At 50.1% G+C, this 23,930-nt stretch overlaps 1 protein-coding gene across 3 annotated transcripts in view; it reads left to right on the top strand.

Moving 5' to 3' along the window:
- LOC139279967 (excitatory amino acid transporter 2-like) overlaps nt 1-23,930 on the top strand; it is a 335,138-nt gene that overhangs the window by 84,173 nt on the left and 227,035 nt on the right. Inside the window, exon 2 of one of the 3 annotated variants that reach the window (XM_070899338.1) lies at nt 11,310-11,403. The exons of the other annotated variants lie outside the window; for them this stretch is intronic. The gene's annotated coding sequence lies outside the window, so the exon portion shown is untranslated. The remainder of the gene's footprint in view (nt 1-11,309; nt 11,404-23,930) is intronic. 3 annotated transcript variants of the gene reach the window in all.

Below are 23,930 nucleotides of genomic sequence, written 5' to 3'. Positions count from 1 at the left end.
CAGCTGGTTGGGCTGATCTCCGGGCCTCCATCTCCTACTCTCGCACTCCTTATCAGCTGCTCTAGTGTCAGCACTGGTAGAAAAAACAAGACAAAACAGCAGCTAACACCCCGACTTACCCGAACATACCCACTTACCAAACTCACGAATGCCACTCTATGCTGCTACAAATGAGTTCCAGCACTAATGAACTCTTCCAAAGTGGATTTTTCAGTGGTGTGGCTGTCTTAATTTGAGTGTTATCACCACTGAGAAATTCAGCATGCAGGTAAGGGTTTCTAATGAGCTAACTGCTCCCTGTTCTTTTTAAAGGCCAAGGTTTGCAGCAAAGCCCTGAGGGGGGAGGGGCTGGGGGAGTGGCAGAGGGGGGAGCGACGGAGGAGTTTGGAAGGCGTTTGGAAGGATGGCTGGTGAAAGAGGTGCAAGGAGTGTCAATAGGTTCACTGATATGGAGCTAGAGACACTGATGGAAGGTGTGGTAGACAGAAGAATACTGTTTCCTGATGTGGAGAGACCTGGCAGACATAATGCATGGAGGGAGATTGCAGGGGAGGTGTCAGGCACCTCCATATGTGTGAGGACGCACCCTCCCAGGAGGGTGCTGACCAGTCTACACCCAGCCCTTCCAGGGTGGCGATGGATCGCTGCCTCCTTGCTCTGGGACGATGGGGATCCTCCTCCTCCTGCACCTCCTCCTCGTCCTCCTCCTCCTCAGGTGGTACTGCTGGCTCGACCTCCAGCGGCTGGTCCCTCATGGTGGCCAGGTTGTGCAGCATGCAGCAGACCACGACAATGTAAGGGGAGCTTGGGGTGTGGGTTCGAATCCACACTCCCCTGAGGTTCTGTACGTGCGATTTATGAGGATGGGTGAGTAATGAGGCACCAGACACAGTGGGTAAGAGTGCAAAATGGCTAATGTTGTTTATTTAGAATAGCAAACACAAAGATAGAGGGCATAGGAAGAGGTCATAAAATGGCAGTAATGGCAAAATCTCATTCAACAACCCGAAAAATGTCGCAACAGGGAAGGGGAACACAAGAGGTTAAAACATCCCACTCACACACAACCCCACCTCCCACTTCCATCCTTCTCACCAACTCCTATCCTAAATTGAGTCTGTGAGGGGGTTTGGCCTATACTCACAATCCTATCAACTCCGGGGTTCTGGGGGCACTTATTTCAGCTCGGGGTCCCTCTGGGTGAGTTTTATGTTGTTGTTCGGTTTTCCTCTTCGATGTTGCGTCGGTTTCTTCTATCTGCCTCTCGGTTATCGTCAGACTACAGCTGTGAATCCAGGTTATTGAACCAGGTGTCCAGGTCTGCACAGCTCTGTGTGCCCCAGCCTGATGCTTCGGCTATTCTCACCCTGTCCAGTGTGTTCAGGGCTAACAGCAGCACCTGCTGCCACTTACCCACCAGGAGGTTGGCTCGTGGGTTTTTAGTCTCGACCAAAATCAAAGTTTGCAAAACTCTCTCAGCTCCTTTCCCCCCAGCAGCCAGCAGCCCTTTCAAGAACTGACTCCAAACTTTTTTTCTCCACAACTCCTGCAAGTCTTTTCCTCTCCACACCTTTCCTCCCCTGTGAACTCTGCCCACAACTCTTTTTGGTCCGCAACTCCTTTTCTGGTGGTTCTGTGTCCTATATTTGTATTCAATTCAGTTCTGGTCTTTTCACGCTCAAACCCAGTGGGTGGTCCATTGTGTAAGTTTGGGCGGGGAGATAGCTTTGAATATTTAATCAGAAGATGTCACAGGTACACGCAGGTGTGAGGACCAGGGTATTGTTACGGGGCACATAGGTGCCTGAAAGTCTGTGGGTCTTTTGTTATCGTCCTGGGAGTCAGTGGGCCATTTCTGCAGTGATTCATAGTTTTGTTTCAGAGCTATTGTCCATATTAATTAGGTAGATAATGGCCCACATTCGTAGTTTGATTTGGGGGGGGATGTAATTTTCAAACTGGGCCGGGGAGTCCTTATTGGTTGAAGATTTCCCCACTTCAGGCCCGACTCGACCCCTGATTGGCCTGCCAGAATGCACTTTTCCCCCATTGGCCAGTGCTTCTGTCTCGCTTATGAGCCAGACTCCACAATGTCTGTATCCACCCACACGTTTTCCCAGCCTGCTTTTACTTGGCCAAAAATGTTCATTTAGTGTATGGAACGATCTCATGTTAGTTTTCTTGTCCTTAGGGTGTTTCAAATGCGGCCGTGGATTTTCCAACCTTACCCTCCCCCATTAAAACACTCTGTCTCAGGGTGTTTTCAGAATGTGGAGCAAAACCTTTCCCCTCTCACAGAGCCAATCTTCCCCAAATCATACCTAAACCCACGATAAACATTAAAATACACCAATGGTATTCATACATTTGGAATCAATACAATTACTGAAAATGTAAAATCTCAAACAATACCCTTCACGAAAATCATAATAGCACATAATATCACAGATCATAGTATTACACTGGTTTTTTGTTGTTGAAGGGTGAAGTAATGTTTCTGGGATTTTGTACTGCTTTGAACAGATCTGTCAGGTGCTCTGGTAAAAAAAATGGAATGTGGTATCTGAAATGTGCTACATAATTGTCCATGCTATTAATCATTGATGCCCCGGTGTTGAAACCGGTAAAAACATCATTCCAGATCCCTCTTCTGTGTTTTTTCGGTTTGACATTGTCTTTGGGTTGTAGACGATACAGCAAAGTCTTATTCAAATAGCCAAAATCGAGCTCGTAGAATGTCCTGAACATTTCTCGAAGGAGAGCCTGGGGGTAGAGGCGTTCTGTCTCTTTTGGGCACCACTCAGGTAGGTGCACCTCGGTAAGGTTTAGGATGACGGAGGCCATGGTGTAGTGGACCTCTCGGTATAGCAGCTTGTCCGTGGGAACCAAAACCAAACCGTTCTTTGGTCCCTGGGTGGTGGTAGGGCATCTGTCCATGTCAGTTGGTTCGCTCGGGGCTATGGGCAGGGGCTGTCTGGGGTGTGCGCTTAACTCGGTGGCGTGGATGGAGCTGGGGTGGCTTACTATGCATGCGACCATGCTCCGGTCCCATCCCATTCCCTCCCCTTCATCCCACCACTGTCGGGAGAACGCTATGGAGATACCTGCCGGGCATACCTTCTCTGATCACATACACTCCTAACTCCGCCTCCCACCATTTATCCCAACACACACACACTCCCTCCTGGGTGCCCGTGATGGTCCGGTAGGTGCTGTTGTCCAGTCTCTCCCAATCTGCTGTCGGGTTTCCCATGTCCTTGCTCAGCTTCCTGAGCCACCACCACCTTCCCACTGGGATGTGCCCCTTACAGGTCAGGCAAACCCTCTTCCCAACCACTACCCTAACCCGGGATGTGGTCACCTCAATGCTGGGGCAGGAGACTGATACTTCCCCATATGTGAGCCCGGGGTGGCTGGAGTAGCTAGTGGAATTGGAGCCCACCCACCCTGGCCACCTTCCCCTGTGGGTGATGGTCTGTGCCTGCCCCACTGAGCATCCAAAAATAATGGCTTCTTCAGTCTCTCCCCGGTAGCAGATGCACATTGTGATGTAGGTGCACAGGAGCCGGATTTTCCTCATCTACGGTTCCTCTTCTGAATGACAAAATCTCATTTGGTTTAAAGACCCTGAGCCCCCTGGCTCATCCCTCCCCCATTTTCCCCTCTGTCTGCACCTCACAGTACCCCTGCACAGGTTTAAACTGTGTGTGCTTATTTTTGCTGTGGAAGTCAAGGCATTTCAACTGATTGGTCTAACCGCAAACCGCAACAAACCCTTAAAAAAACAAACAACCTTACACAAAAGAGGAAGTGAGAAAGAGTCAAGAGGTTTCAGGCTCCCTATCCTATTGGCTCAAAAGCCTCACTGTTATACTCCTTATATTGCAGAGGCCAGCTGAGCCCCACTACACTAGAGAAGTCCTTATATATATATCTGTACACACCTACTGCTCTCCTTTTTAACCTGCTTGCCACCCTTCCCGGGTGGCTGTGCTAATCCCTGGGACACGCCTTGGTTTTCCTTTTATGCGGGGGAATGTAGGGGGGAGACCACCTCTCCTTTGGCCTCTTGGGCCGGACCGACCTCCGCGGCCCCTCTGTCTCCCCTGCCAAGGTGTCACCCGAGCTTCGGGTGGTGCTTACTGGGCTGGTACAGCCCCTCACCCCCTCCAGGGATGGCTCACTGCCCTTGGGAGCAACAAAAATTCCCCCGGCAGGATCCTCACTGCCGGGGACTCCCGTATCCTCTGGGGGCTTTGGGTTGTACAAAGGTTCCACCTGAAACCACTCGCAGCTGATACTCTGAGTTTCCTCAGTTCTTCTAGGGACCACTCACGACTGGGACCCGCAGCCACTATCTTGCTTGCAGGCTCTGGGTTGTCCGCACCGAAGGCTAGGCTATCCCAGACAGGCTCCTCACTGTCGGCGGCCCCTGTCTCCGGTACAACCCCTTCCCCGCCAGGAGACCTTGGCTGCGGGGGTCACGTCCAGTGACTGGCTGCCTGCCCTGCGTGGCCCTTTTCCCCTAGTACCTCTCAGGAAAGTAAAACAGGCTGCTAAGGACGGTGGCACCCTTGGCTGCGGAGTCCGAGCGGATCTCCTAACGGGTGGAGGTGAGTCCTGGTCCCATATGTAAGGTGGGAATCCCCCTTCCTGTGGGTCCCAAATCTGTGGGTAGTTTCTACCTGTGAAGCAACTCACTGCTCCTTGTGGTGGGATCGGTGGGGCTGCAGTGCCTAGCTGGGGGCCTGGGCTTCCCGTCGGGATTATTCCTCCGGGCTGCCCTTTCCCACGAGGTTTTGCCTTGTTGGGGTTAAACAGTTTACATTGGTTAATGTGAAACCATTTAACCCGGCGGGGCATCTTGACCGCGTATACCATGTGGCTTGCCTTGTCGACAATGCTGTATAGTGGCTCAAAGACTCCCACCCTGGCAAAGTTGCGGACCATGACCTGGTTCCCCACCTGCCACTCGTGGTGTTTGCTCGGTTCCAGCAGCAATCGGTTGGTCTGATGCTGCTTCCCCATGTTAGTGGCCGCCTGCCAGTGAATCTGCTTGAGGTGCTCCTACAGACCATTGATAAACCGGTCCCTATTCACCTCGATTACCTGAGCTTCCGTCAGTACCGGGGCAAGTACATGGGTGGGGGTTCGCATGGCTCTTCCAGTCATGAGCTCGTATGGGGAATACCCCGTGCTTTTCGACTGGCTGGCCCGGATCCCCATCAAAACCAGGGGCAACCTCTCCACCCACCTCTGCGGGGAATCGCCAGTCTCCTTCCTGAGTTTTTCTTTCATACCTATTCATACGCTCCACTAGCCCCGAGGACTGGGGGTTGTAGGCGACGTGCCACTTCCCCTCAATCCCCAGCACCTTAAGGGTTGCCTGCATAACCTGTCCCGTGAAGTGGCTCCCCCAGTCGGACTCCACGTACTGTGGAAGTCCCCACCTGGAGAACACCTCCCTAATCAATATCCTGGCCGTCCCCGCTGCTGTGGCTGTTCGGCAAGGGAAGGCTTCAACCCACTTTGTGAAAGTGTCCACCAAAACCAGGCAGTACCGGTACCCTCCCTTAGCCACAGGTAGGGCCCCTATGTAATCAATTTGGAGGGTAGAGGGACGATTGCCATGGTCCCTCTACCCTCCTTGCGTATCCCAGAGACACCTTTCTTTTCTGGGGATCTGGATTATTGGTTGCACAGACAAGACAGTTCTTCCGGAGCTGGGGCCACCACCCGACCTGTTCGACCCGTTGCCAGGTGACCTCTGGTCCGGGGTGTCCAGCTCCACTGCCTGCATGGGCCAGCTGAAGGAACTCCCGCTGGTGCTGCTGGGGCACTATCCACTGCTCTCCCTTAAACAACATCCTCTCCCTAACATGGATGCCTGTGCCTCCGTATGGTCCTTCGACCTTTTCTCCCACAGTCAGCTTGTCCATGAAGGACTTGAGGACGGGATATCGCGCCTGTACCTGCTGGGGTCCGGGGCCAAAGCCACCCCTGCGCTCCCTTGTGTCCCCTGACCGCCCCGGATAGCTGCTATGGGGCCTGCCTCGATCGGGTTCCACTTGGTTCCCATTCGGGCTCCCTCTTTGGTCAGTTGATCTGCCTTTTGGTTCCCTGCAGCCCTGGGCTCATGTTTGTAATGGGCCTTTACTTTGTAAATGCAAATGTCTGCCCCGGTCCCTGCTGCCTGCATGATGTGCTGCAGTAGGGGTTTTATGGCCAGGGGCTTACCGTCTGCAGATGTACACCTGCGACGGGACCAGATGGCTAGGTACTCCGTGCAGGCATTGCAGGTGAACATACTATCTGAACAGATGGTATAGGGCCGTGGGAATTCGTCGGGGTGGGTGACTACATACATGACTGCTGACAGTTCAGCATGCTGGCCGCTCATGGTGGTTGGGAGCTTTATGGCCCTGGCAATGCCTGCCTGGGGATCATAAATCCCGCACCCTGTGAGCCTTTCCCCCGCCACCACTGTGCTGGACCCGTCAACATAGATCCCCGCCCGGAGCCCTATGTCCACGTCCCAGACCCCCTCAACAGAGCAACAGTGGGCTTTCCCGGGGTACAGCATGTTGGCTGTCAGTCGAGGCTCACGCATCCCTTTTACTTTCAAATCCATCTGTGAGAGCAGGAGGGTCCAGCGAGCAATGCGTGCGCTGCTCACTGTCCCATCTTTATCTCCCATCTAGCAGTATCTGAGTGGGGGTGTGATGAGTGAGGAGGGTGATTGAGGACACTCCTGTAAACACCTGTGACTGCTTCACAGCCCAGTGGGTGGCCAGCAGATGCCTTTCACAGTTTGAGTAACCCCTCTCAACCTCAGTGAGGACCCTGGAGGAGTAGACCACCGGCCTCAGCTGGCCGTGCCGCTGTTGCATCAGCACACCACTTAATCTATCCCCGCTGGCTGCTACCTCCAGGAAAAATTCCTCGCCCTCATTTACTGCTCCCAGGGCCGGAGCTTTTTGCAGGTCTCCCTTGAGGCGGGTAAACGGTGCATCACAGTCCTCATCCCACTCCCACTCCACGCCTTTGCGCAGGAGCCGGAGTAGGGGGGCTGCAATGGCTGCGTAATCTTCAATGAAGTCCCTGCAGCAACCGGTCAGACCCAGGAACGACCTCACACCTGTAACTGTAGTCGGAGTCAGTAACTCCTGAACTGCCCTCCTCTTAGCCTCATCAATGACTCTCTCCCCTGCCCGCACAGTCAGCCCCAGGAATTTTACCTCTGTCTGGCCAATCTGTGCCTTCTTAGGGTTTACTTTAAAACCCTCCTCGTGCAGCAGTCCCAACAGCTCTGCCAGCAGGGGACCGTGCTCTTCCTCCGAATCGGAGAATAGAAGGAGGCCGTCCACATACTAGACTAGCTGTCTGGGTCTGCTGAACTCTTTCAGGCAGTTGGCCACACACTGATAAAAAATGCTCGGACTGTTGTGGAATCCCTGGGGAAGACAGTTCCAGGTATACTGCTGTCCTTTGAATGTAAAGGCCAATTTGTACTGGTCCTCCCGCTGCAGCAGGGATGGCTATGACTAGGTCGGCTTCGGCTGCCACTGTGGGCACACAGGTAGGGATATTTTTATTGAGGACTCGGTAGTCCACTGTGGCCCTCCAAGAATTGTCCAGTTTCCTAACCGGCCAAAGTGGAGAGTTCACATGTGTGGCTATTGGTCTCAACATTCCCTGTCTGACTAGAGATCCCAATGCGACCTCTAGGTCTGCCTCAGCCTCCCTGGGAAAATTATACTGCTTCTGGGGCTTAGACATGGGGTCCCCATATACTCTGACCTCGACCCCATTTACCCGTCCACAGTCGTGCTTATGCCTGGCAAATGCCGCCAGGTTGGCCCGCACAAAAGCCTGATAGATCATCGGGGTGCCGTCTACCAGAGCGCCGAGATCATATCCCTCCTTCGGCTTTACAGTGCAGAGGGAACCCTTCCCCTGCTTCCCCTAGATGACTGCTGTACCTTCCGCCTCCCCAGTGTCAGTTGGTGCCCCACAGACAGTGGTTCCTCAGGTCTACCAGAATTTTCTGGCCGCTGAGAAAATCTGCCCCAAGGATGCCTTTACCCACTCCCTCCCACGGCAGAAGGACACACCTCCACATGGTGTGGAGGGTGCCTATGTGTATCGGCAGTGGTTTGGAGAAGAAGCCCTCTGGTTAGGCAGTAGGGGATCCCACTGGATAGGGGTGAGGTGGTCGGGTCGTCTACATGAACCAGGGTGCACGAGGCCCCTGTGTCCAGCAGATACTCCCCCCGGACCCCCTCAACCCCCATCATGGCACGTGGTCTGCTCCACGCATCATAGGTGACCGGGCAGAGGTACACTGGTTCCTCGGGGTCTAGTCATTGGGGGGTGTTGATCTGGGTCTGAGGGACTTCACCCCCGGTCATGGCTGCGACCTTCCAACTCTGGGTAAAGAGTGCCTGCAGAGCCGCAAGGAGACCCTCGAGTGGGGCGGCAGGGCTGGGCACAGCTGGTTTGGGAGGGCTTGCGGCCGCGGGGACTGGGGCTGAGGTTGGGGCCTGTGGAGCTCTCTTTTCCTCCTCATGTGCCCTGTCTTCCCACACCCGTAACAAACCACCTCTCTGCTTGCCTGCCAATTCCCTCCTTGCCTCCACTCTCTCTTATCAGAGCCAGGGCGGATCTCACACACCTTCCCCTTGGTGGGTTTCTCCCCCCCCGATTCTGCCATTGAGAAAAGAGAGGGTCAGCTGCCTCAGCACCGTCTCCTCTGTGGCTTGGGGGGGTCTCTGAAATCGAACCACAGGTTGCCCTGGGCACGCAACTCCGGGAGGCTGTTTGCCACCAGTGCACGCAGCCAGCGACCACGTCGGTGTGCATCCAGCTGGGTTCGGTCCAAATTCCCCCCACTGGCTTCCTCATACACTGGCCACAGTCGATCAGCGAACGCCTGGGGGGGTCTCCCCGGGTCTCTGGAGAGTGGCCTGTACCCGGTCGAACGAACAGCCGCCGTTCAACCTCATGGCCTCCAGGATATCCTCCTGGAGAGCGGCCACTGTTCGCTGACCCCTCTTGCTCTCAGCAGAGAGAGCCTGACACATGGCTGGGTCCAGTGAGAACAGGAGCAGTTTGCTCCGTTCGGCCTCATCGCAGTCATTTATGTCTCCTACCTGCTCTACTTCCATAAAGTGGACAGAGGGGCCTCCTTTTCGGGTAAGTTTATTCACATGTGCCACCATCTGCCGCAGCTGGGTCACACTGTCTCGGACACTTCCAGAGCTTTTGCTCCGGCTAGAACAAGGGCTGCTTTGGCTTCAGCCAGAGCCAGGGTGAGCCGATAAATTTGTTCCTGAAAGGAACGATAATCCGCCTCTGCCCTGTTGTGGCATGCCTGAAGCGCAGCCTGTAGCTGGAGACTCTTACCCTCTCCCAACCTTCCCTGGTTCTGAGCCTGGGCAAGTTCCTCCTGCAGTCCCCTGATGTAACCTTTTCCCTCAGTTACCTGGGACTGAAGGTACTTCCTGTGGTTGCGATAGCTTTCTCCATCCCTCTCTCTTTCCTGCCTCTCCCACTTTAAATCCTGATCCAGCTTTTCCCTTTCTTTGCTGGTCTTTACTAGCTACTCTCTCTGCTCAGCTAACTCTGTCTGCAGGATGTCTACCTGCCTGTCCAAGATCTATATTTGCTTCTGAAAGCAAATCAGCCACACTGCCTTTTCCACTGATCTTTTATGATCTTTACTCTGGGTCCACCTGGCTGCTGCGTCCTCAGGCCGTTCAGCCTCCAGCAGCGCCTGCACCCACTTCCTTGAGCAGTTTATCCTTGCTGTTACATACCTAGCAATCCTACCCTCCATTTTATACTCCTCTCCACCAAGGCTGACTGTCTCTTCACCCTCACTCAACGCACGTCCCTTCGTGGTCGCCATTGTCAGGGGAGCTTGGGGTGTGGGTTCGAATCTATACTCCCCTGAGGTTCTGTATGTGCGATTTATGAGGATGGGTGAGTAATGAGGCACCAGACACAGTGGGTAAGAGTGCAAAATGGCTAATGTTGTTTATTTAGAATAGTAAACACAAAGATAGAGGGCATAGGAAGAGGTCATAAAATAGCAGTAATGGCAAAATCTAATTCAACAACCCGATAAATCTCGCAACAGGGAAGGGGAACACAAGATGTTAAAACATCCCACTCACACACAACCCCACCTCCCACTCCCACCCTTCCTACCAATTCCTATCCTAAATTGAGTCTGTGAGGGGGTTTGGCCTATACTCACAATCCTATCAACTCCGGGGTTCTGGGGGCACTTATTTCAGCTCGGGGTCCCTCTGGGTGGGTTTTATGTTGTTGTTCGGTTTTCCTCTTCGATGTTGCGTCGGTTTCTTCTATCTGCCTCTCGGTTATCGTCAGACTACAGCTGTGAATCCAGGTTATTGAACCAGGTGTCCAGGTCTGCACAGCTCTGTGTGCCCCAGCCTGATGCTTCGGCTATTCTCACCCTGTCCAGTGTGTTCAGGGCTAACAGCAGCACCTGCTGCCACTTACCCACCAGGAGGTTGGCTCGTGGGTTTTTAGTCTCGACCAAAATCAAAGTTTGCAAAACTCTCTCAGCTCCTTTCCCCCCAGCAGCCAGCAGCCCTTTCAAGAACTGACTCCAAACTTTTTTTCTCCACAACTCCTGCAAGTCTTTTCCTCTCCACACCTTTCCTCCCCTGTGAACTCTGCCCAGCTCCTTTTTGGTCCACAACTCCTTTTCTGGTGGTTCTGTGTCCTATATTTGTATTCAATTCAGTTCTGGTCTTTTCACGCTCAAACCCAGTGGGTGGTCCATTGTGTAAGTTTGGGCGGGGAGATAGCTTTGAATATTTAATCAGAAGATGTCACAGGTACACGCAGGTGTGAGGACGAGGGTACTGTTACGGGGCACATAGGTGCCTGAAAGTCTATGGGTCCTTTGTTATAGTCCTGGGAGTCAGTGGGCCATTCCTGCAGTGATTCATAGTTTTGTTTCAGAACTATTGTCCATATTAATTAGGTAGATAATGGCCCACATTCGTAGTTTGATTTGGGGGGGGGGAAGTCATTTTCAAACTGGGCCGGGGAGTCCTTATTGATTGAGGATCTCCCCGCTTCAGGCCCGACTCGACCCCTGATTGGCCTGCCAGAATGCACTTTTCCCCCATTGGCCAGTGCCTCTGTCTCGCTTGTGAGCCAGACTCCACAATGTCTGTATCCACCCACACGTTTTCCCAGCCTGCTTTTACTTGGCCAAAAATGTTCATTTAGTGTATGGAATGATCCCATGTTAGTTTTCTTGTCCTTAGGGTGTTTCAAATGCGGCCGTGGATTTTCGAACCTTAGGACAATCATGGAGACCCATTGAGGAGAGTACTGCAAGGTGCCACCAGAGCGGTCTAGGTACCGGAGCCTCTGCTTAACTAATTATTAAACTATACAGGGTAAATACATGATTAACACTAAACTAATTAATTAAATTAAATAATGGAAAAACTGGAGATGTGTTGCTGTTGCAATATGTGGGAGCTTCTGGAGTTATGGTCCAGGGTGACTACATCTGCAGTAATTGTTTGCAGCTCGACGAACTTCGGCTCCGAGTTGAGGAGCTGGAGTCCGAGCTACAGACATTGTGAGACATCAGGGAGGGAGAAAGTTACCTGGACCTTTAGCTCTAAGAGGCAGCCACACCCTCCAGATTAAATACTTTAGAATTGTCACGTGGTTAAGGACAGGAGGGTTTGACTGCGAGTGAGGCAGGTACTGGGATCCAGGAGGTAGTATTGCAGGAGCCTCAGTCCCTGCACTTGTCCAATAGATCTGAGGTACTTACAACCCTTGTGTACAAGTGTGCAGGCTGCGGGGTGGACAAGCAGACTGATCAAGGCACCGTGGCGCAGAAAGCCATTCAAGTGGGGGGAGTAAAGAGGAAGGCGGTTGTTGTAGGGGACAGTATAGTTAGGGGGATAGATAGGTTCTCTGCAGCCGAGAACGTGGGTCCCGAAGACTCTGTTGCCTACCCAGTGCCAGGATAAAGGACACCTCCTCCGGGCTGGAGAAGAACTTGGAGTGGGAGGGGGAGGATCCAGTTGTTGTGGTACACGTAGATACCAATGACACAGGTAGGACTAAGAAAGAGGTTCTGCTGAGAGAGTTTGAGCAGCTAGGGACTAAATTGAAAAGCAGAACCACAAAGGTAATAATCTCTGCATTATTACCTGAGCCACGGGCAAATTAGCATAGGGTTAATAGAATCAGGGAGATGAATGCGTGGCTCAGAGGTTGGTGTGGGAGAAGTGGGTTTCGATTCGTGGGGCACTGTCACCAATACTCGGGAAAGAGAGACTGTTCTGTGGGGATGGACTACACCTGAACTCTGCTGGGACCAGAGTTCGAGTGAATCAAATAACTAGGGAGGTAGTCAGGGCTTTAAACTAAATAGGACGGGGGAGGTGGAGGGTGGAGTGGGAGGACGGTCCCAGTGGAGAGCAATCTAGAATGCTAAAGAGAAAAGAAAAGGAAGCAATGAAGGAAAGTGATTCTGGTAAGGATAACCAGATTATGTCAGGAAGGGACAGAGCATACAAACAAAAGAGTGCACTTGCAAATAGGGTCCAGGTAAAAAAAAAATAGCGAGAAGACAAATAGGGCTATAGTACAAAGTAATGTTAAGATGTCTAATAATGTTAAAAAGACAAATTTAAAAGCATTTTATCTGAATGCATGAAGCATCTGTAATAAGGTAGGCAAATTAACAGCGCAAATAGATGTAAACGGATACGATATAGTTGCAATTACGGAGACATGACTGCAGGGTGACCAGGGTGGGAACTGAATATCCAAGGATATTCGATATTTAGGAAGGACAGGCAAAAAAGAAAAGGGGGTGGTGTGGCGTTGTTAGTAAAGGATGAAATTAGACCAATAGTGAGAAAGGATATTGGCTCAGAAAATCAAGATGCAGAATCAGTCTGTGTGGAGCTAAGGAGCACCGAGGGGCAGAAAACATTGGTGGGAGTTGTCAAAAGGCCTCCAAACAGTAGTGGTAGTGTAGGGGATGGCATCAAAGAGGAAATTAGAGATACATGCAGCAAGGGTACTACAGTAATCGTAGGTGACTTTAATCTACATATAGACTGGCCAAACCAAATTAGTAATAATACTGTGGAAGATGAATTCCTGGAGAGTGTACAAGATGGTTATTTTAGACCAGTACGTTGAGGAGCATACCAGAGAACAGACTATCCTAGATTGGGTATTATGTAATGAGAAAGGGTTAATTAACAGTCTTGTTGTGCGGGGTCCTTGAGGGAAGAGTGACCATGGGCTAGATTTTACACTTTTGTGCATATCGCCCAAAAATGGGCGTTACTTCCGGAATGGGCGGTAAAAAAGTGTTTTCAGATCGCCGGCTTCTCGCCCATTCTCAAAGCACCTGTTCTCCATTTTTGAAAATGGGTGTTGAGCGATATGAAATGGGCGGCAGCGTTAAATCTCTCTGACCTTCTGCCGTAAAGTGTCGCCGTCCTTAGCAACGGCATGGCAACGATCGATTCCCGCGATTCAGGAGGTCAGGGTCATTATGACATGCGCAGAAGAGGAGACAGAGAGAGAGAGGGAGCTGAGAGGGACTGAAAGCGTGTGTGGCTGTGGTGTGTGCTTGTCTAGCTGTTGTGGGAGGCACAAGGGAGATTAACCAGCAGCAAAAAGCCTGCTAAGCACCAAGAACATAGTTGGCACCGAGTTTTTGTCCAACAAATAAGATATAAGATGGGAGGGATGGTAGAGGCCCTGGAGCTGGTAGCCAGGAACACTGGTGGCAGAGGGCTCCCAGTGGTTCCGGAGCGTCGCACTGCACCCCAAGGTGCCGCGCCCCCATTGCCAACCACACATGAGAGCCAAAAGCAACATCTTGCTTCTGGCTCAGAGCACATTCCGGCCTCGGCATCGTCCTCTCCCGTGTCCGTCCAAACAGCGCTTCGGCCATCAGCCCCCGCCTTCCCACCCGGCCCCTCCGCCCACCCCCCCAATGAAGCATCGCCTGAGGACCTGCTCGGCCAGACGGCTTGGAGACAGGAGGGAAAGGGGAAGGGGTAGAGGTGGGGAGGAGAAGTGGAGGGGGGGGTGTACGGGGGTGGGGAAGGGTTGGTTTTTATGATTATGATATAATTGGGATTACGGAGACATGGCTCCAGGGTGACCAAGGCTGGGAACTCAACATCCAGGGGTATTCAACATTTAGGAAGGATAGACAGAAAGGAAAAGGAGATGGGGTAGTGTTGCTGGTTAAAGAGGAAATTAATGCAATAGTAAGAAAGGACATTAGCTTGGATGATGTGGAATCGGTATGGGTGGAGCTGCGGAATACCAAAGGGCAGAAAACGCTAGTGGGAGTTGTGTACAGACCACTTAACAGTAGTAGTGAAGTTGGGGATGGCATCAAACAAGAAATTAGGGATGCATGCAATAAAGGTACAGCAGTTATCATGGGTGACTTTAATTTGCATATAGATTGGCTAACCAAACTGGTAGCAGTGCGGTGGAGGAGGATTTCCTGGAGTGTATTAGGGATGGCTTTCTAGACCAATATGTTGAGGAACCAACTAGAGGGCTGGCCATCCTAGACTGGGTGATGTGTAATGAGAGAGGACTAATTAGCAATCTTGTTGTGCGAGGCCCCCTGGGGAAGAGTGACCATAATATGGTAGAATTCTTTATTAAGATGGACAGTGACAGTGTTAATTCAGAGACTACGGTCCTGAACTTAAGGAAAGGTAACTTCAAAGGTGTGAGACGTGAATTGGCTAGAATAGACTGGCAAATGATACTTAAAGAGTTGACAGTGGATAGGCAATGGCAGACATTTATAGATCACATGAATGAACTTCAACAATTGTACATCCCTGTCTGGAGTAAAAATAAAACGAGGAAGGTGGCTCAAACATGGCTAACAAGGGAAATTAAGGATAGTGTTAAATCCAAGGAAGAGGCATATAAATTGGCCAGAAAAAGCAGCAAACCTGAGGACTGGGAGAAATTTAGAATTCAGCAAAGGAGGACAAAGCGTCTATTTAGGAGGGGGAAAATAGAGTATGCGAGGAAGCTTGCAAGGAACATAAAAACTGACTGCAAAAGCTTCTATAGATACGTGAAGAGAAAAAGATTAGTGAAGACAAATGTAGGTCCCTTGCAGTCAGAATCAGGTGAATTTATAATGGGGAACAAAGAAATGGCAGACCAATTGAACAAATACTTTGGATCTGCCTTCACTAAGGAAGACACAAATAACCTTCCGGAAATACTAGGGGACCGAGGGTCGAGCGAGAAGGAGGAACTGAAGGAAATCTTTATTAGTCAAGAAATTGTGTTAGAGAAATTGATGGGATTGAAGGCCGATAAATCCCCAGGGCCTGATAGGCTGCATCCCAGAGTACTTAAGGAAGTGGCCTTAGAAATAGTGGATACATTGGTCACCATTTTCCAACATTCTATTGACTCTGGACCAATTTCTATGGACTGGAGGGTAGCTAATGTAACACCACTTTTTAGAAAAGGAGGGAGAAAACAAACAAGGAATTATAGACCGGTTAGCCTGACATCGGTGGTGGGGAAAATATTGGAATCAATTATTAAAGATGAAATAGCAGCGCATTTGGAAAGCAGAAACAGGATCGGTCTAAGTCAGCATGGATTTATGAAAGGGAAATCATGCTTGACAAGTCTTCTTGAATTTTTTAAGGATGTAACTAGTAGAGTGGACAGGGAGAACCAGTGGATGTGGTGTATTTGGACTTCCAAAAGGCTTTTGACAAGGTCCCGCATAAGAAATTAGTGAGAAAAATTAAAGCACATGGTATTGGGGGTAATGTATTGATGTGGATAGAAAACTGGTTGGCAGACAGGAAGCAGAGAGTCAGAATAAACGGGTCCTTTTCAGAATGGCAGGCAGTGACCAGTGGGGTGCCGCAGGGTTCAATGAAGGAATTGAATGTAATATCTCCAAGTTTGCAGATGACACTAAGCTCGGTGGCGGTGTGAGCTGTGAGGTGGATGCTAAGAGGCTGCAGGGTGACTTGGACAGGTTAGGTGAGTGGGCGCATGCATGGCCAATGCAGTATAATGTGGATAAATGTGAGGTTATCCACTTTGGTGGCAAAAACAGGAAGACAGAATATTATCTGAATGGTGACTAATTAGGAAAAGGGGATGTGCAACGAGACCTGGGTGTCATGGTATATCAGTCATTGAAAGTTGGCATGCAGGTACAGCAGGCAGTGAAGAAGGCAAATGGCATGTTGGCCTTCATAACTAGAGGATTTGAATATAGGAGCAGGGAGGTCTTACTGCAGTTGTACAGGGCCTTGGTGAGGCCACACCTAGAATATTGTGTTCAGTTTTGGTCTCCTAATCTGAGGAAGGACGTTCTTGCTGTTGAGGGAGTGCAGCGAAGGTTCACCAGACTGATTCCCGGGATGGCAGGACTGATATATGAGGAGAGACTGGATCAACTGGGCTTCTATCCACTGGAATTTTGAAGAATGAGAGGGGATCTCATCGAAACATATAAAATTCTGACAGGATTGGACAGGTTAGAGGCAGGAAGAATGTTCCCATTGCTGGGGAGTTCCAGAACCACGGGTCACAGTCTAAGAATAAGTGGTAAGCCATTTATGATCGAGAGCGGTTAACCTGTGGAATTCTCTACCGCAGAAAGTTGTTGAGGCCAGTTCATTAGATATATTCAAAAGGGAGTTAGATATGGCCCTTACGGCCAAAGGGATCAAGAGGTATGGAGAGAAAGCAGGAAAGGGGTACTGAGGTTGAATGATCAGCCATGATCTTATTGAATGGCGGTGCAGGCTCGATGGGCCGAATGGCCTGCTCCTGCACCTAATTTCTATGTTTCTATGTTTCTATAAAAAAAAAAATTTTTTTTTTTTTATTCGTTGCCAATCTTTCCAATTCTTTGTCAAATCACAAACGCCAGAGGTCACCTTGCGCCAATGCTCTTAGCCAAAAGGCCTAGAGCCCAAGCACCGTTCCTGGAAGTACTGCAATACCAGGTTCGTGCCATGGAGGTGGATGGTTCAAGCCCCCCACCCACCTCCTATTTCCAAAAAGCATAGGAGAATCACCTTCCTGATCCAGGGAGAACCACGTTGGGGTCATGGTTACTCCCCTGTCAGGTCAGTTAAGCATGATCTTAGCCAAAAGGTATGTTTCTATAAATACTGATGATTTCAGACAAATGTTCGGTTTAAATGTTTTTTATTTAACAAAACCTTGTTGCGCATTGGCTCAGACAGCTGCACAGTTACACGCTGGTGATTCCTTAACATCAAAGGATATAAAGACACTTAACTTCAATCAACTTAAACTTTCACTGTCACCAAGGTGATGACCACCATTGATGTATGACCTGCACATCCAGCAGTGTGTCAGCCTTGTAAATAACACCACCGTTCTTTCAGGCAAAGTGATAGAAACATAGAAAATAGGTGCAGGAGTAGGCCATTCGGCCCTTCTAGCCTGCACCGCCATTCAATGAGTTCATGGCTGAACATGCAACTTCAGTACCCCATTCCTGCTTTCTCACCATACCCCTTGATCCCCCTAGTAGTAAGGACTTCATCTAACTCCATTTTGAATATATTTAGTGAATTGGCCTCAACAACTTTCTGTGGTCGAGAATTCCACAGGTTCACCACTCTCTGGGTGAAGAAATTCCTCCTCATCTCGGTCCTAAATGGCTTACCCCTTATCCTTAGACTGTGTCCCCTGGTTCTGGACTTCCCCAACATTGGGAACATTTTTCCTGCATCTAACCTGTCCAACCCCGTCAGAATTTTAAACGTTTCTATGAGGTCCCCTCTCATTCTTCTGAACTCCAGTGAATACAAGCCCAGTTGATCCAGTCTTTCTTGATAGGTCAGTCCCACCATCCCGGGAATCAGTCTGGTGAACCTTCGCTGCACTCCCTCAATAGCAAGAATGTCCTTCCTCAGGTTAGGAGACCAAAACTGTACACAATACTCCAGGTGTGGCCTCACCAAGGCCCTGTACAACTGTAGCAACACCTCCCTGCCCCTGTACTCAAATCCCCTCACAATGAAGGCCAACATGCCATTTGCTTTCTTAACCGCCTGCTTTTCCTGCATGCCAACCTTCAATGACTGATGTACCATGACACCCAGGTCTCTTTTTACCTCCCCTTTTCCTAATCTGTCACCATTCAGATAATAGTCTGTCTCTCTGTTTTTACCACCAAAGTGGATAACCTCACATTTATCCACATTATACTTCATCTGCCATGCGTTTGCCCACTCACCTAACCTATCCAAGTCGCTCTGCAGCCTCATAGCATCCTCCTCACAGCTCACACTGCCACCCAACTTAGTGTCATCCGCAAATTTGGAGATACTACATTTAATCCCCTCGACTAAATCATTAATGTACAGTGTAAACAGCTGGGGCCCCAGCACAGAACCTTGCGGTACCCCACTAGTCACTGCCTGCCATTCTGAAAAGTCCCCATTTACTCCTACTCTTTGCTTCCTGTCTGACAACCAGTTCTCAATCCATGTCAGCACACTACCCCCAATCCCATGTGCTTTAACTTTGCACATTAATCTCTTGTGTGGGACCTTGTCGAAAGCCTTCTGAAAGTCCAAATATACCACATCAACTGGTTCTCCCTTGTCCACTCTACTGGAAACATCCTCAAAAAATTCCAGAAGATTTGTCAAGCATGATTTCCCTTTCACAAATCCATGCTGACTTGGACCTATCATATCACCTCTTTCCAAATGCACTGCTATGACATCCTTAATAATTGATTCCATCATTTTACCCACTACCGATGTCAGGCTGACCGGTCTATAATTCCCTGCTATCTCTCTCCCTCCCTTCTTAAAAAGTGTGGTTACATTGGCTACCCTCCACTCCATAGGAACTGATCCAGAGTCAATGGAATGTTGGAAAATGACTGTCAATCACTATTTCCAAGGCCACCTCCTTAAGTACTCTGGGATGCAGTCCATCAGGCCCTGGAGATTTATCGGCCTTCAATCCCATCAATTTCCTCAACACAATTTTCCGACTAATAAGGATTTCCCTCAGTTCCTCCTCCTTACTAGACCCTCCGACCCCTTTTATATCTGGAAGGTTGTTTGTGTCCTCCTTAGTGAATACCGAACCAAAGTACTTGTTCAATTGGTCCGCCATTTCTTTGTTCCCCATTATTACTTCCCCTGATTCTGACTGCAGGGGACCTACGTTTGTCTTTACTAACCTTTTTCTCTTTACATATCTATAGAAACTTTTGCAATCCGTCTTAATGTTCCCTGCAAGCTTCTTCTCGTACTCCATTTTCCCTGCCCTAATCAAACCCTTTGTCCTCCTCTGCTGAGTTCTAAATTTCTCCCAGTCCCCGGGTTCGCTGCTATTTCTGGCCAATTTGTATGCCACTTCCTTGGCTTTAATACTATCCCTGATTTCCCTTGATAGCCACGGTTGAGCCACCTTCCCTTTTTTATTTTTACGCCAGACAGGAATGTACAATTGTTGTAGTTCATCCATGCGGTCTCTAAATGTCTGCCATTGCCCATCCACAGTCAACCCCTTCATTATCATTCGCCAATCTATCCTAGCCAATTCACGCCTCATACCTTTAAAGTTACCCTTCTTTAAGTTCTGGACCATGGTCTCTGAATTAACTGTTTCATTCTCCATCCTAATGCAGAATTCCACCATATTATGGTCACTCTGCTCGGGAATTTAGCACTCACTGCCAGTATAATTTGCTAGTGGTCGACAACGAGTTCCCCAAGGGGCCTCGCACAACGAGATTGCTAATTAATCCTCTCTCATTACACAACACCCAGTCTAAGATGGCCTCCCCCCTATGATGATTGATGAGCTCCTGACGTAAGGCTCTTGCAGCTATGATGCCAGCACAGGCCCTTTCATATGGTCTACAGGGGGGCGGGGGCATGGCTTCAGCGTCAGCCTGATTGTCTGGCCCGTTGTCAGCCTCCTCTTCCTCTCTCAGGTGAGGTGGACTGTCAGACTCATCAGGCAATTCTTGTCCCTCCTGATAGCCAAGTTGTGCGTTAAGTGGGTGTTAAGCATGCAAAATAAGCGGTGGTTCTAGCCCTTGGTGCTTTGAGAATGGGCGAGAAGCTGGCAATCTGAGAAACGTTTTTTACCGCCGACGGCGGAAATAACGGCCATTTTTGGGCGATAAGTTCAACAGTGGGAAATCTAACCCTTGCCCTTTTTACAGCTGAAAATCACTGTCCTTGCTGCTTTTCAGCGTCCCGCACGCTGCAGAGCTCTCCGCTGGAAACTTACCTTTCACCATGCCGTTTGCGGCAGAAGTGTGGACCACTCAAACCACCCGCACCCTCCCCCCCCACCCCGGGTTAAATATGGCTCGGGGAGGGAAAATCATCTGACTGCAGTGGCCCAGTGATTTTTTCGGTGGCCTGGCTAAACTCCGCAGTAGTCGGCCCTTCGAGGACGGTCAATTTCAGCTCCATTAGCTCTACGGCTGTATCCAGGGCAATGCCCAGTTCTCCATCTGCTGGCGACCTGCATCAACTCTACACTGCCCTGGGTGGTTTCACTCAAGTGCACGTGGTCCCTCCAGACACACGCCACAGACACACGCCACACACAGACACACGCCACGGACAGACACAAGCCACAGACACATGCCACAGACACACACACACCACAGACAGACACACACCACTGACAGGCACACACCACAGACACACACCACACACAGACACATGCCACAGACAGACACACACGACAGACAGACACACACCACAGACAGACACACACCACAGACACACACCACACACAGACACACGCCACAGACAGACACAAGACACAGACACATGCCACAGACACACACACACCACAGACAGACACACACCACAGACAGACATACACCACAGACACACATCACACACAGACACACGCCACAGACACACACATGCCACAGACACACACCACACACAGACACACGCCACAGACACACACCACACACAGACACCATACCACAGACAGACACACAGCCCAGACAGACACACACCACAGACAGACACACGCCACAGACACACACCACACACAGACACCATACCACAGGCAGACACACACCACAGACAGACACACGCCACAGACACACGCAACAGACACACACCAAACACAGACACACGCCACAGACACATACCACAGACAGACACACGCCACAGACACACGCAACAGACACACACCACAGACAGACACACACCACAGACAGACACACACCACAGACAGACACACACCACAGCGCAGTATCCGAAGGAAGGTGGTGTCGCACAAGTTGAGGTAAGACTGCTTCTCCTTAAACTTGCGGGGGGTGTAACATCTGGTCCTCCTCATCAGTCTGTCTGGCACGTCTTACTTTGGGCACATAATGCTGTGGAGTGTACCTTCAGCAATCTCGATTCTGCAGCATGTAATTGGTCATCCAGAGTGGGTGAGAAATGACAGGCCCCATTGCAAAGCTCTGTTGTTTTCCACCGATTGGTCACAAAGAAATTCCAATCGTCCACAGTAAGGTGTTTGTTCAGATGTTCACATCACCTCCAAACACCTCCGAGTACATCCAAACTCCTCCAGGTTGAAGCAGAGCAGCCTTTTAAATGATGCGACCTGCGATTTAGAATATGGCATCCAGACCGCTGTGAGTAGTTCCGGTTGGTTTAATTTTTTCACAGCGGTTTTTTCAGCGAGCGATATTTTCGACAAGATGTGTGCGAGGTGCCGAAAGTAACGGTGGGCGATATACTGAGCAAATGTGATCTTTATGACAAAAAACAGTGGGCGGTCGGTATTATTTAAATCTCGGCGTTACGCACATGCCAAAAGAAATGCTCGGTAATAAGTGACCAAGAAATGGGTGTCAGTTTCCATTTAGTGGCTAAATGGGCAATCTATGGGCGTTACACCTCATTTCACCGTTAAAATGAACGTTAAGTGGGCAGTATGCATGGAAAAATAATGGAAAACCTAGTCTGCATTTCTCTGGAAGAACACAGTTTTATATCTTACGGGTTGCAGTCTGGTTTATTGGGCCCGAAATTCAGTCCCGCTGGAAAGCTGGTGCTTCCCCCACCTTTTTGTGGCCATTAACGCTGAAACGTTTTCATGGCTGGCCACCCCATATTCAGCTCCAACAGTGAACAAATGGGTTCCAGCACTAATGAATCCTTCCAAAGTGGATTTTTCAGTGGTGTGGCTGTCTTAATTTGAATGTTATCACCACTGAGAAATTCAGTGTGCAGCTAAGGGTTTCTAATGAACCAGCTGCTCCCTGGTCTTTTTAAAGGCCAAGGTTTGCATCAAGGCCCTGAGGGGGGAGGGGCTGGGGGGGAGGTGGGGGTGGGGAGGAGTTTGGAAGGCATTTGGAAGGATGGCTGGTGTAAGAGGTGCAAGGAGAGCCAACAGGTTCACTGATATGGAGCTAGAGACACTGATGGAAGGTGTGGTAGACAGAAGAATACTGTTTCCTGATGTGGAGAGACCTGGCAGACATAATGCATGGAGGGAGATTGCAGGGGAGGTGTCAGGCACCTCCATATGTGTGAGGACGCACCCTCCCAGGAGGGTGCTGACCAGTCTACACCCAGCCCTTCCAGGGTGGCGATGGGTCGCTGCCTCCTTGCTCTGGGACGATGGGGTACCTCCTCCTCCTGCACCTCCTCCTCGTCCTCCTCCTCCTCCTCCTCCTCAGGTGGTACTGCTGGCTCGACCTCCAGCGGCTGGTCCCTCATGAGGGCCAGGTTGTGCAGCATGCAGCAGACCACGACAATCATGGAGACCCATTGAGGAGAGTACTGCATGGTGCCACCAGAGCGGTCTAGGCACCGGAGTCTCTCCTTAACTAATTTAATAAACTATATGATGTGGTGTATTTGGACTTTCAGAAGGCTTTCGACAAGGTCCCACACAGGAGATTAATGTGCAAAGTTAAAGCACATTGGATTGGGGGTAGTGTGCTGACGTGGATTGAGAACTGATTGTCAGACAGGAAGCAAAGAGTAGGAGTAAATGGGTACTTTTCAGAATGGCAGGCAGTGACTAGTGGGGTACCGCAAGGTTCTGTGCTGGGGCCCCAGCTGTTTACACTGTACATTAATGATTTAGACGAGGAGATTAAATGTAGTATCTCCAAATTTGCGGATGACACTAAGTTGGGTGGCAGTGTGAGCTGCGAGGAGGATGCTATGAGGCTGCAGAGTGACTTGGATAGGTTAGGTGAGTGGGCAAATGCATGGCACATGAAGTATAATGTGGATAAATGTGAGGTTATCCACTTTAGTGGTAAAAACAGAGAGACAGACTATTATCTGAATGGTGACAGATTAGGAAAAGGGGAGGTGCAACGAGACCTGGGTGTCATGGTACATCAGTCATTGAAGGTTGGCATGCAGGTACAGCAAGCGGTTAAGAAAGCAAATGGCATGTTGGCCTTCATAGCGAGGGGATTTGAGTACAGGGGCAGGGAGGTGTTACTACAGTTGTATAGGGCCTTGGTGAGGCCACACCTGGAGTATTGTGTACAGTTTTGGTCTCCTAACTTGAAGAAGGACATTCTTGCTATTGAGGGAGTGCAGCAAAGGTTCACCAGACTGATTCCCGGGATGGCGGGACTGACATATCAAGAAAGACTGGATCAACTGGGCTTGTATTCACTGGAGTTCAGAAGAATGAGAGGGGATCTCATAGAAACGTTTAAAATTCTGACGGGTTTAGACAGGTTAGATGCAGGAAGAATGTTCCCAATGTTGGGGAAGTCCAGAACCAGGGGTTACAGTCTAAGGATAAGGGGTAAGCCATTTAGGACTGAGATGAGGAGAAACTTCTTCACCCAGAGA

Source organism: Pristiophorus japonicus, chromosome 14 (genome assembly GCF_044704955.1).
Source record: "Pristiophorus japonicus isolate sPriJap1 chromosome 14, sPriJap1.hap1, whole genome shotgun sequence".
Taxonomy (NCBI): Eukaryota; Metazoa; Chordata; class Chondrichthyes; family Pristiophoridae; genus Pristiophorus; species Pristiophorus japonicus.
This window is presented reverse-complemented; position numbering and strand designations above follow the sequence as displayed.